Genomic DNA, 14,452 nt, shown 5'->3' on the forward strand with positions numbered 1-14,452 from the left:
TTGCAACTTACTACAGACACAAAAAAAACTTGCAATGGAAGCAGAAATGCCTACAACTAGCTTACCCGAAGTTGATATGGATTATGTAGAATCAATGGAAGTGACGGAAGATAGCAGCGAAAAGGTTGATATTAAATTTTACATACTTAAAGTTTAAAATACTGGGTTTACTTTTTGTAAATGGTTTACTTCATGGTTTCTATATCCTACTTTATAGCCTTTCTTTGCACGAGAGACTAACCAGTTTGAAAACAATGGTAAATTTTAGAAAGTTTAATTTTTTACGATTTATATAGCAGCAGCAGCAATGAGAACTCAGAATGTAATGTTAACATTACATTCTGAGTTTATATTTTTCGAAGAGCTTATGAATTTTTTTGTAAAAGTTAATGTTTTTGTTTATTAAAGTTTGTAAAAAAACTTGCTGCATACGCGCAACAAACTGCAAACAATAATTGAAACATTAAAATTTTAAATTAGGTCCATCCGTTCTTCCACTTGCTTCAGGCCAACCAGGGACAACGACAGTGGGTTTCTTATGTACCAAAAAAAAAATTACTTGTTACTTTTTTTTCAAAATCCGCTATAAATTCAGGGCGCGCCTATTATTTAGGGCTAAAATAACATCTTTTCACAGTAAAATATGTTCCGTTTATAAATTAAGTGCTTGTAAATCTTTTAAAACGGGTATTTTACCCGTATAATTCACTATATTAAACTACATACAAAACAAATATTAATAAGGACTGTTCAGAAAATTAAAAAAGGTTATATTTTTGGAGTAGCTGCCTACTGGAGTTATCTATTAGTTTATTGTCAAAAAAGTTATTAATTTTTCTGTCGTTCTGGCATCCATCCGTCCAAAAATCAGTCTAACAACGTTGACTGATAACTCTAAAAACGTTGCAAAAGCGTTTAGAAAGTTAACGAGAGTCACTGCGTAACGTTGAGACAACCAAAAAAATCGCTTTCAAATTGGTGTAAAACGGGATTGTCTCTACGGTTAAGACAACGTAACAATGCAACGTTGTTGCGTCGAAAAATTGCTAATTGGGTTATGTTACACCCTTTATACTCTAAAATGTAAGCTTTTTTATCAAGTTTTAGATATGTAACTTTAAAATGTATACAAATTCTTTATAATCTTTATAGAATAAAAAAAACATTATATAACATATATTCACTTTTTTAACATGAACGGAGGAACAATAATTATAGTGAAATATATTGAAACATCTTTTTATTTTTAGGTTTTATGCACCTGGTTTATTTTTTTTATTTGGCATCTGCATGCATGTATCTCTTTGAAAGTAGAAATAAATACAAATAATTTAAGCACCGTATAGTCATAAAAATTTAACTCGCGATACCGGCAAAGCTAAAATTGTCTTGCACAGGTTTCATTTCTCAACTGGTTTATCCCACGTAGATTTTGCAAACATACATATCACTCCGACACTCATGGTTCGAAAGTATTGGCCATATTGTCATAAAATAATTAATATTTAGAAGGTGCTTTAGTTAAAATTCCATCTAATACCATGGAGGTGTTAAATAAGTGTAAATTTTTTAGGTGCTGTTTTTTAAATTTTTTTCCAGGGACAATAACAGTGTATAGTGGGCGATTTAAAAAAATGACTGACCTTGCCGGTTCGCTTTGTTTAAGTCGTTTTATTTTGTTCTCGCGGCTAGGATAATATACATTGATGATGTCTGTTTGAAATAAGAGATTTATAAATCTTAAGGCGGTAAGCCGTCGCCAGGGCTTTAACATGTGTACCGTCCACACAAAGGGGCTTAACTAGAGGACAATAAGACGTATGACTTTAATATTATATGGCTGAGTTGGCACATTAACGTTGCCACGTATTTTTAGGAAACAGAAAATCATCTAAAATTAAAAGCTTAAATGATGTTAAGAACTGATACATATTAGGAAGTAAATTCAACTGAATCTTATTGGATCGATTTTATTGCTATTGGAATAATAAAATTCATTTATTACAATTTTCATAAAATGAAGAATTAATACAATATACTAATTAATACAAATGCAAAATAGCAGTACTTTAAATTGTAATTTGCAGTTGGATATAGTGGTGGTAATAGAAACATAAGCCAAAAAAATCTGAAAAAACTACTCATGAAGATGATCAATAAACATTTTTTGTGGTGATACAAAATAAGAAAAAAGGCATTTTTATGTTGGCTTTACGTTGCCTTAAAGGTGAAGAAAATATACCCATGTTAAATCAATATAAGCCCCTAATATTGATTTGACATAGGTATATTATGCAGAAAATCTTTTTCAAAAGTTAATAGGAAAGCTAAAGCCAGGTATTAGAGAATTTTGCCTTAAGTTAATCAAAAGCTACATTAGAGATCGAAAACAAGAAGTAAATATATCCCGATATATATCCCTTTTCTGACTTGGGTGTGACAAGCAGTATAACCGACTACATTTTTATATTTCTAAAAGCAAAAACGTAGGACGAAGTAGAGGAAATATCCAAAAATGATTTCTTAAAACTTAATGAACGGTTTGATTTTAACAAACTATTTTTTAATAACCATATTTTTAAGCCATCAGTAGAAATAAATAAAAAGCGGATTTATTTATAAAATTATATGGTATCTTACAAAAACATGATTTAAAGAATCAGATTTATTAAACATAAGACAATTTCTTTTACCGAAAAATTCACACAAGAATTTTTCCATAAAAGGAAAAAAATTAACATACATCACTATATACATAGAACAAGGAATAGGTAAATAAAAAGTGTAAAACATAAAAATCCAATAAAGCTATTGGAAATAGAACTATAACTTCAGTATCAACTAAACTTTATAATCTAATTGCAAAGGATTAAAAGAATAAAAAATCTTACAAAAATAAATAAATACAAACAATTGGTAAATGGATGGATATGCCAAAAATGGAGTGATATGAAAACCCGGATATAACTTTTTATTAGAAGTGACTACTATAACTAAATTGTGATTTGAAATTCTAAATTATGGTCAAAAATCTATTGACTATTTCTTCTCACAATAAATGGGTAATAGCATTTCAAAAGAAAGCTGTTTATCTCATTTGTATATTGTGTTTTGTAATATAGAAATAAAAATATTTTATTTATTTATTTACTTTAAGTATTAATATTATGTTGTCGCATTGTGGCAGGTCCGTTCTTCCCTTGGAATACGAAGTCTATAATTAAATATCTTAAAAGGATATTTTGTATGGCCTCAATTTTATCAATATGTACGTGGCAGAATGGTAACCGGAGAAACATTACTTCACTAAGAAATTGTGATATCGGTTTATTAACTAATAAATAATCGATTGTTTGAGTACAACTAATAAATGAATTTTAGGTAGTGGATGCTATCAATCAAACGGGTGCCTTGCCATAGGACATGCGTAAAACTTCAGGGCCCTACGTTCGAATAGTACCATTGAATCGTTAACTCAATCTATCCTTAAAGCAGTTCTACTCATATAAATTAACCCAATTTTGGAATTTAAAGTTTTTCAAATATCAGGTTTAAATAATAGAAAATAATTAATTAAGAAAAACGTTTCATTACAAACAAAAAAAGAATATGAAAAAAATAAAGTTGTTGTTATAATCAAGCTCTAAAATAATATTTTGATATACAGGGAAAGTATGAAGTTTAGCTATTGTTTTAAAGAACACTCAGTTTAAGATATAAACATTAATACTAAATACATATAAAATGTTTTTTTGGAAACATTTTAAACGGCTTTACGTTATATGTAAGTGTTACTAAAAAGAAATTCTATAAGTTTAAGTTAAAAAACATCTGATAATGATATAAGATAATGCAAGAGAATCAAAAATCCAAAATGGAGTAATTTTATCTCAAACGATGTTTTGATGGCATGGATTCTTTCATCTAAAAAAATTAATTTTTTAATTATGTAAAATCTTAAATAATCCACGCATTAATGGAAATTTAAAAAGTTTTATATTTTTATTGACATTTATTGTTTTTTTATAGCGTCAAATTATTTTTTTTAAACCAAATATAAAAATATATTTAAGAGAACAAAAAAAGAAGCAAAGGGCCATGATATGTTCAGTCTATGTCTAGTCTTGTCAGCTGTGAGAGTAAAGTAAAAAATTACCACAAAAATAAGCACAATATACCTATGTTACAACCTTATCCCGAGTGCATATGAGTGAAACGTTACCGCAGAAAAATTAGTGACTAAAGGAGATAACTCTAGTGATATTTTGCTTCTTGCCTTGCCTTATAGAAATGCTTTTTACATCGTGTAGTACATACCATCCCTAGATGTTTCTGATTTTTTTATTACGTGCGCAATATATCAGTTTTCTTCTTCACTCACCTAGCCATTGGCGCTATTCGTTTTAAACCTATATATATTCACATTAACATTGGATGCCTATGCCTTTGCGTAATGTGGATGTTTTATTTTTGGATCCAATATTGGAGGTACTAAAACTAAGCATACAAATTGATTGTATGCTTCTGCTAAGCTTCTAATTGAAAATTTTTTATAATTTTTTTTGGAGATGTTATAAATTTAAGTATATAGTGAACTTTTTCGTTGATCAGAAACCTTACCAGATGGTGTAGGATTTTGGTCCAGATAATGTGGCTAATGTAGGTTTTATCATGAAGTGTCTGGATCTCTAAAAATTATATAAATCTCATTAATTATATCCTTTAGACATGACTAAATAGTATTGCCAGGATGCAATGTAATGAACGCCAGGTTTATTAATTTATGTAGCTATAGGCTTTAGCTAATATGGGTCTTACAGCGAAGCGTTATTTACGGGCTTACAACAATACTTTGATAGAAATATTTTTTTGGTATGAGTTATTCAATATTAAAATTTCATTGTATTTTAAAATAAAAAAAATTAAATCCAAGGTATAACGTGTTTTAATGTACATGACCATGTGGTAACTTTACATTCGAAATCAACTGAATAAGTCCAAATATATTCTTAACTGGTGTACAAATGTGGTAGTGACCTTTTGAGAGAATATCATCAAGAAACGGCAACGTTTTAGTAGTAATGGGTTTTAGACTTAGGTTATCTTCCTTAGTTAAGTATGAATTTATATTTTTACGTATTGAAGCTATATTGTAAATGGTGTCAGACAGCGTACTTTATGTTCATCATGGCAAATTTTAAAAATGATCTCTCCTCATTTTTTTTTACTTTTTTTTAAAACCAAGGGTGATATTAATAAATTACGTATACATTTATGGCACTTTGAGCACTACATATTTTGCACTTTTATAAATATGCATCTTATAACTTTTATTAGAGTCTTCAAGAACATTATTAAGTACTCCTACCGATTTATTCTAAGCAGTCCTGTATCAAATAAATAAAAATGTTACAAGGCGTGTATTTTATGTACACCACGTTCATGTAGGCCGGGTATAGAAGATATTCATACTCAGACAAGTTGAAAATTGGCGTAGGTTTGCAATAATAAACTATCAAGCGTTGATTAAAAGGCAAATGGCTTAAATGCGACACTAACAAAGCGCCTAATAATGTATTCTAATTTATTTTCAGCTAGCCTATAGTAATTTGTTTAAATAATGCCGGTTTAAATATATGCGAGAGGTCCCAATTAACTAGCACACTAGACTATAGGTTTCTAACATTTGGCGCCAATACCTCGAACTTGTTCAATATCTTGGGGACATATTGCTTGCATAACCGATAGACATGTTTTTATTGGATATCATTTCGTTTGGCTTAAATGTGTTATTAATAGGTTTTTAAGAGATTAGGTAGAAATAAAATAACTTCATTAAAGTTATTCATAATCAATAGATCATAAAAATTACAATCGCTTAACGTAAAACGCCCTGCAGAGAGCTATTACGGAAAAGTTCTGCCAGTTTTAATATGTTCTGAGCACACGAAGTACATACTTACCTCAACCTAAATCTAATTAGAGAAGCACGAATAAAATACTGTGGTGTTGAATGGTATAAACTGTTTTAGTTATACCATTAGGGGAAATGAGCTGACAAAATTCTTGGTACTCCGCACACATACTTACAAACAGAAAAATCTAACACAGTGGAAAAAAAGTCATGTACATACTGACACCGTGCATATACTGACAAAAAGCTGAAGTATCCTAAAGGTACCGGAAGGACGTGTGATTACAACGTACATAAGACGTAATCTCCATCTATACCCCAGAACCTAAATTAGAAAAGCCCGCAATACCAATTACATTGGGATAAAAATATGCTGCCCGAACAGGATTCTGGAAGATCTTCTGATCCCTTATTCAGCAAGCAAAAAGATATTAAGGCCAAACAACAACTCAGAGCAAATTTTCAAGAATCAAGATTAATTAACTATTCTTTTGGGATAAGAAATTTGATGCTAAATTTTAACATCTTACTACCATATAATAATTATATCATATATCATACATTAAGAATATTATATCATATTGATATAATATTCTTAAAAAAAAAAAAATGGTTAGTTCTCGAAACCCTAAAAGTATTTAAACGGTTCTTCGAATGTGTTAATGCTAAAAACTTTTAAAATAAATTCACTTTTTCTTAAAAAATGAATTTTTAAAAAAAATCTAGATATAACGCTTATAATGGCGACTAATAATAGTTATTTATTATTGTGTTAAATTGTCGGGAAGGTTAACACGGCTTACATAGGCCTTTATTCCAAATTTCCATACAGATAGATGTGTAATAGTAAAATATAAACAATAATTAGGGAGTAAAATTCTAACTGAATAACAACGGCAGTAGTGACCAAAACGCTTTAGCACGTATCATCTTGTGATTATTCTTTAAACCAATAACTTCGTTATACTAGCGTTTCATAGTTTTGCTTATACCACTGAAAACTTTATTTTGGTATTAATTTTTAATTTGCTAATATAATGGCCTATAACAAAGTCCCATTAATATTTACCTATTTAGCAATAGTTACGAAGCATTAAAGACATCACTAAATTCATTAGGGATACTAATACTCGCAGTATTTAGTTTCGTAAGAATTATTTTACCAATTTTAATATTATACATAGCAATTTTAACTAGTAAGTAAGTAATCTCAGAAAAACAAACTTTTCTGAGTCTTAGGCTCAAGAAAATGGTCGCTAAGATGTAAGTCTAAGGAAAACAATATTATTATACGATACTTCTTTTAAAATTACTATACAGTAAAATTGAAATCAAACTATACTGATAATCACACTAACAGTGTTCCTTAAGTGGCAATTCAAAATTTGTGAATAAAATCAATTAATATAGAATTCAATAATATTATAGCAAGAATTACAATTTTCGCGTTTGGTGGAGCTGCGAGTGTCCAAAACCAAACATAAAAAAAACAACATTTTAAAACATATTTATTAAAACATATTAATTTATTATGATTATAATTTAACTTTAAATTTTCCCCTTAAATAAAAATATGTAAAGCATCATGGGGATCAAATGTAGAAAGTAAGCACGTTTAAGCTTAAGTCCTTATTTAATAGAATTTTGACAAATGGATACTTTTCTTAAATGAGATAAATTTTATCATTTTTGAATTTTATATTATGTATAAACCAAAATTGGAAAAAAATATAAAGCAGTAAAGTAATGTGCTCGTCCTATTTTAGATGTTTATCCAACATAATGCTAAGGTATTTAATCATATTAATAAAAATTATTTTTTGTCGCTATATACATCGTCATATTATTACGAATTTGCAAATGAATTTAAATATAGTCCTTGTAGGGTTAATCAATATATGCTACCCCGAGTAGAAGCTCATCCTATAAACATGATCATACTCCAAATATATAGGCCTCCACCAAGAGGAGTCGAAAGTCTACCAAAGCATTGAAGAAGTAATACAATGCCTCGCAAAGCACGAAATAAATATCGTGTTGGGCAATTTTAATGCCAAATTGGAAGTGGAGTTGAAAACCCCAAGAAAAAAGGTGTCATTGGATCATTTGAATTAGGACAAGGAAATAATAGAGCAGACAGGCGTGAGATATTTGCAGAAAACAACAAATTAGTAGTATTAAACACACTTTACAAATGTTCAAAGAGAAGTTGCCAGCCAATAGACCTAATAACATTATCCGTAACCAAACTGACTACATGTTAGTTAACAAGAGATCCAGAAACTGCTTCAATTTAGTTAAAACTGATCTTGGCGCGGACATTTAATCAGTTCATATATCTTTAGTAGGACTTATGTAAGAGTGAATGACATGCAGGCAAAGATTAACGAATTCACTAAGATTATAGATTCAACAAAGAAACAAATATTTAAAGGAAACCATGAAGAAATCGATTGACTAATAACATTTTAAAATTAAAGAACAGAGAAGAATACATAAAACTAATGAAGAAGACTACAAAAAGAGTCAGACGCAGATTTAAAAAAATATTAGAAAAGACAAAGAAAAAAAAGCAGCACAAAGATGCGTTGAAATACTGTAAGCAACACAAGACAGCTTTAATCTAAACTAAGAACCTAAAATAAAAGAAAAATTATCATTGGCGAACATGATCTTAAAAACCGGTCAAATTCAGACTTAGAAACGCTTTTTGAAGATCAAGAAACAGAGGAGGAAGAACTCACTGCGGGAATAAGCTGCAGGCACACCTAGACTAATCCACGAGCTTGAAATTGCAATAAAACAAATGAAAAACAAAAAAGCAGTAAGAACAGGAAACAGAGGCTGAATCTCTGAAGCTTTTGGGTGAGAACGGAATAGCCTTGCTTACCGACTTTTTTAACACAATCTATAACTCCCCGAAATATCCCAGAAAAATGACTGCAATCAGAATTTATAGCGTTGCCAAAAAAACCTGACGCAAAGAAGTGCGAAGAATATCGGACTACCAGTCTGATAAGTCGGAAATGCTAAAATTGCTTCTTAAAATCATTTACAGAAGAATTTACAGCAAATGCAAAGAACATATATCCGACAACCAATTTAGTTTTATAAATACAGTCGGGGGAACCAGAGAGGCACTCTCTGAAGTTCAAGAACTAATCCAGAGTATGTATACGCATGTCTAACCGTGCTTAAGACTTGATGAAGATTATAAAATGGAATAGATGAAAATATAACGTGGGGTCAGACAGGGATATGTCATCCAGCCTTTAAAATGCAATTTATATTCTGAAAAACATTTGGAGAGAAGCCCTTAACCGAGCAGAACAAGGTACCTTTTGACCATATTGCGCATTACATACATTCAACAATATAAACCTAATATAAACGTAAAGAAAACGAAACAATTAATTATCAGCAAAAGACAAGTGGAGATTACCTATTTGTCAACGGAACTTGGATTAAGCGTGTCCACCGATATTGCTACCTTGAAACCATCATAAATGAACAATGGGACAGTGTACAAGAAAGAAAATGTTGTATAGGAAAAGCAAAGACGTTATTTTATGAAATGAATATCATCTTCAAAAGACACAACATATTTCTTGAGACGAAAGTACGAACTTGGTTTGGGAAAAGCTCAGTAGAACTGTTTTGAATTGTTACAAAAAAAGTTTTAATTGCCACCATCTAAAACGTATAGGTATGTACCTGAAGAAGAATTGATCAGACATTGTAGGGGAAAAAATTAAAAAATGTTTTTAAACAATTAAAACTAATCAAATTCTCGTCCAGCCAACCATGCACGCTACTAAGATAATATATACGCTAACTAGATCACGAGACTGGATCTCTATTCAGTTTTAGTCTTCTCCCGAAGATGCCAATATCCTCAGCGAAACATGTGTCGAGAGTAAAATAAAGGGTTTTGATTATATATACTTTATTTGTTTCTCTCTAGAATGGTAAATTTCATATTGATTTTTACTTCAAATGACGAAATAGAAAATTATTTCATACTAAGGTAAACTTAATGGACCTAATTAATATCCGATATAAATTCATGTCAGTTATGAAATTTAAAAATTCATAGATCAAAATTATTGCTTGCAACTAAGTATTTTTCAAGATTTTCTTTAATTTCAAATCTGTAGTCAGCTGTTTGGGTACAATCCTAAAAAAATAGGTTCAAACAGTTTCAACTGGATTTTTTATGATAAAGTCATATTTTTACATTCATTTAAAGTTATCAATTGTAAACATAACAAAACAAAGGTAAGAACACAAAGTCAGGGTCTCATCAAATCCATATAATTTGTTCAAAGCTACACGTGTTTCGCTCCTATCGGAGCATCATCAGGCCTAAAAAATAGATTAAGATATTTTTTACAAAAAGAACGCTTATAAATTATGATAAAACTCATTACCTAGACCTACAGAGATCACATTACAACTAACAACAAAGGAAAGCTAGGTTAAGTTAACAATTCCCACCATAGATAAAAATGTATGCTTAAAAAATAAAAAAGTAAAAATGTAAAATGTCACCAGTGGGGAACGATCCAGCAACCTTTAGATTCATAGGCGCGCGTCTAACCCATAGGCCACCAAGTAACTTAATCAAAAATGGGGAACAGTCCGAACTATATTGTAAACATATGTTCATTTACTGAATTCCTAAAAACTGTTTTATTAAAATCATTTTTAAATTCAAGTACGCAATAGATAATTTGTGTTGTCTTATAGTTGTTTACTTATCAAAATTTAAATAGCAACAATATACATACTTGAAATTGATATGCTTTTGAAGTTTATAGGTTTTCTAGAAACCTGATTACGATTTTTTTGCATAACAAACACATTTGAACTAGGATTTAAGGATACCGGTTCGTCGTTTATTATAAAACATCTTTAAAAATATATAATATGATTTAAAGGAAAAATTATAAAATTGATCCTCAGCCTATAAAAGTAGTGTATTGAGTATTAAGTATAAGGAAAATCAGGACCAGAACCTTCTATATAGAAGTCACTTTATGTTAAGTAATGATGCATCAACAATTTTCAGCCAGCTTTTGAGACACACTGTATAAAGAAAATAAATTACTTCTGAGATATGAGTACCATAAGCAGTCAAAATGTAACAACCTTTGATAAAGTCGCAAAACGTATTTTTTTGATATATTTTAAGAAATTATCGCCAGCTCGACTGGCCTACGTGAGAAATTCGACGTTTTAGCCAATCTACTCAGAATTTTGCAATTAATATGATTATTAAACCTTATCAGGCAATATAAAGACTGCTTGACGTCTAGAGCATATACTTGTAATTTCTAATCTGTGTTGAAAATAAATGTTGAATCACGAGGCGAAATAAAATATGTCTATTGTTTTATCGGTCATATGTCAAGGGAATATGACTTAAATGTTTAAACAAACATTGTGTAAATATTATTTCATTTTAAGGAAAACAGATCTGCTTAAATGTTAATATATTTCCTCAGCTGAGCTTAATAAATAATATAACAAAAAAATTGCCCAAAGAAATAATCTCAAACTATATTTTTTTAAAGAAAAACGTTTCTCTCGCTAGCATATCTCACTCATTTAATTAAAATTATAAATGTATAAGCATAAATCTACAAATCTGAATGTTAGACATAAGCTAGTGAATGAGCTAACAAACTTAAAGTCTTTCGAATTGGCGTAGTGGTGGTTCTAAGAAATTTTCGTTCTTAAGAAATTTCTAACAGATATCAAGAACAAATAGTTCGACCATGCGACTCTCCTTATTCTGGAGACGCGCGAGCCCTACCAGACCAGGCAACAATGCAATATAATTAAACTGAACTAGCCTTCTCCACTCCAGGATTCGCCATTCCTTAGATTTACAACTCGTAGAATCTCACAGTACTTGTTCCTACCCGTTACTATAGATTTAATAATATTTCATGTTATACTGATGAGACAAAGTTATTAATTGGGGGGCGGAATATAACTGAAATAACACAAAATGGAAGCAATATTCTCCGCAAAACTAGTAACTGGTTTACACAAAATAAGCTAATTTTAAATAAAGAAAAAACTAATGTTATATTGTTTTAAACCAAGCTAAGTAGAACTAGAAATCTGGCAGATATACTACTTAACGAGGCATATATTATTGCAAATTGTACGAAATTCTTGGGTATATAAGTTGATCAATTTTTGGATTGATTGTCTGGTCATATTGAAAATTTATTAAAAAGGTTTACTATAATATCAGAATTGTTAGAAAGTATATGAGCAAAAAAACACAGAAAATCATGTATTATGCAAATTTTTTTAATCGTTGTTAAAGTACCGTATTATTTTCTGGGACAGCAGCAGCGACACTCAAAAATTGTTTGTAATACAAAAGAGCATTCTGAAATCAATTTAAAAAATGGATTTTAAACAGAGCTGGAGGGATGTTTTTAAAGATGAAAAGATCTTGATAATTTATGCTCTATAAATCTATAAAATACTAATTTTCTTTTTTACTAATAGAGAGACTTTGGTGCCACAGACGGTTCATAGATATGACACAAAAACCTTTAATGTTAGTTATCCTGCACATCGACTGACACTCATTGGGAAAGCATAAAGCTATGTTTAAAGACATTTAAAAATATAGTAGAAATTTATTTAGAGCCATATACAATTAATGATTGTTTTTCTATAGAAAATGGCACTTGATCGGGCATATGTATGTATATTAGGTAGTATTAGTGTATATTGTACTAATTTTTTTTTGCTTATGTAGTTTTTAATACTATTTTCTTTGTGCAAGTATATTTATAAGTAGTTTATTCCCCTTATCTTATGTATGAACGTAATTTTGAAATAAAGCTAATTATTATTTATTATTATTATTAATAATTAAAGATTATGGGCTACAAAAAAAAGATGATGGCATTAAGCAAACCTGTGAAATATGGGCTCACAAGCTAATATAACCGTTTTTCTTAAACAATACGTTTGATAGACTAGAATACAAAAAAGACAAGTAAAATATACAGATTGAAAATTTAAAAATTTTAAATTGAAGGAAATAGGAAGGAAAAACTGAATAAAAAAACGCTGAAAACAGTTTCTTCTAACGATTTTCTTGCCAAAAGAAATCGGCATTTATAAATATTCGCGTTTTGTTATCACAGAATGTACTTTAAAAGTAACTTGTATTATTATTATTATTTTTAGAACAGACTTTCAGTTTAGATTAAGCGAAATGCAGGGCTTCTTATCTTTAACAACTGTGTACAGCATAGCTGAACATGTATTTGCATTTACGGTTCCTAGGATAAATGTTTCTTAAGGACAGCCAACATTTTAACACAAAGGCATCCATGCTAAAATGTAAGCCTGGAGTATGTTCGTCAACTAATAGCCAAATTTGATAAAACTGGTTTTGTCAAATAAAAAGAGAAATCAACCGAGATTAGTCGACGAAACGACAGCGCAAATTGAGATTCTGGGTCAATTTGCAATGAATTCAACTTTATCAACTTAGTCAAGCAACTGTCGCAGATAGATTATCTTGTGAATCATTAAGAAAAGTACTTACATTTTTATACTATATATTAAAGTTTTATCCTAATAAACTGCAGATACTGCCAGAACTTGGTGACGATGACCTGGACAGAAGAATCCACTTTTGTTACACAATTACGGCAGAACTTCGACTAGTTAAAAATATTCTCCAGTGATGAGTGTACCATTCATTTAAATAGGCTTGGTAATAAGAAAAACTGTCGTTGAAACTGAAATGAGACCCCATACATATTTAGAGAAGGGCATACTCGTACCCCGAGAAAATTAATGTTTCGGCTGGTATACACAGATAATATTACCACCCCAATATTTTATAACAGGAAAGTTAAATGGCCATATGTATGCTAAAATGCTGCAGAGGTCTATCGAACCACTAATAGTACGGAAATTAGAGGAACATACACGAAAATTTATCTTTAAAAGAACGCTTAGGACCAAATCAACCGAATGGAGCACCTCCTCGTTATGTAGTTCCCGTGCGGCAATGGTTGGATCCTAACCAGCGGACTGGAAGAAGAGGTCTTATTGATCCCCCGACCTAACACCTCTTGGCTTCTTTTTGTGGGGACACCTAAAATCTGTGGTTTTTTAAACTCAACAACTAAAGTAACTCCGGCATAGAATAGTTCCGGAATGACGTGATTTAGGCAGAGAAACATTTGTAAATATACAGGAAGAATTTAAACATAAGATTTATTATTTTCCTCAAAAAAACCGAAATAATTTTCAACATTTAATTAAATAATAATAAAAATTTTAAAGTAGTATTTTAATTTATGGTTTTTCTTAATGAACAGAGAAGAATTTTAATGAAATGTAACTTTCTATGGTATAATTAAAAAGCGTTTTTCAAAAGCTGCAAGATAATGTATCACTCGACTCACCTTTCTATTTAAGATTTTAGGCGTGTATCTTACCCTCTTCAAGGGGATTTGCAGATAGGATGGAGATAATATGCTTGTT

The 14,452-nt window shown here is 30.1% G+C and overlaps 1 long non-coding RNA gene across 1 annotated transcript; it reads right to left on the reverse strand.

The window, feature by feature from the left end:
- Window positions 1–9,967: 9,967 nt before the first annotated feature.
- Window positions 9,968–10,654, reverse strand: LOC126748953 (uncharacterized). The gene is made up of 3 exons (XR_007664841.1): window positions 10,345–10,654; window positions 10,152–10,279; window positions 9,968–10,091 (listed from the first exon to the last, which is right to left on the reverse strand). It is a non-coding gene; the product is annotated as an uncharacterized LOC126748953 (long non-coding RNA).
- Window positions 10,655–14,452: the final 3,798 nt, after the last annotated feature.

The sequence above is a fragment of the Anthonomus grandis genome, chromosome 22, assembly GCF_022605725.1.
Source record: "Anthonomus grandis grandis chromosome 22, icAntGran1.3, whole genome shotgun sequence".
Classification (NCBI taxonomy): domain Eukaryota; kingdom Metazoa; phylum Arthropoda; class Insecta; order Coleoptera; family Curculionidae; genus Anthonomus; species Anthonomus grandis.